Source organism: Odontomachus brunneus, unplaced genomic scaffold (genome assembly GCF_010583005.1).
Source record: "Odontomachus brunneus isolate Ranch 3 - 2012 unplaced genomic scaffold, Obru_v1 Obru_scaffold_280, whole genome shotgun sequence".
Classification (NCBI taxonomy): Eukaryota; Metazoa; Arthropoda; class Insecta; order Hymenoptera; family Formicidae; genus Odontomachus; species Odontomachus brunneus.
In genome coordinates, this window is record NW_022639730.1 from 58,094 (window position 1) to 58,502 (window position 409).

Here is a 409-nt window from a genome sequence, read left to right on the forward strand (position 1 = left end):
TCTTGTCACGTGTGAACAGCTGTTTCAACGACAAAAAAGGAAAGGTTTCTTACATCGTATTGTGACTGGTAATGAAAAGTGGATATACTATAGTAATCCCAAGCGTAAAAAATCTTGGGTTAAGCCCGGCGAAGCAGTAGCATCAACGCCAAAGCGGAATATCCACGGTTCCAAGTTCATGCTCTGCATTTGGTGGGATCAGCTGGAGGTAGTGTATTACGAGCTGCTCCAACCCAACCAAACCATCACAAGAGATCTCTATCGACGACAATTGATGCGTTTGAGCCGAGCATTGAAAGAAAAACGGCCGCAATATGAGCAAAGACACGATAAGGTGATTTTGCTATATGATAACGCTCGGTCGCATGTTGCGTCACCGGTCAAAACATACCTGGAAACGCTGAAATGA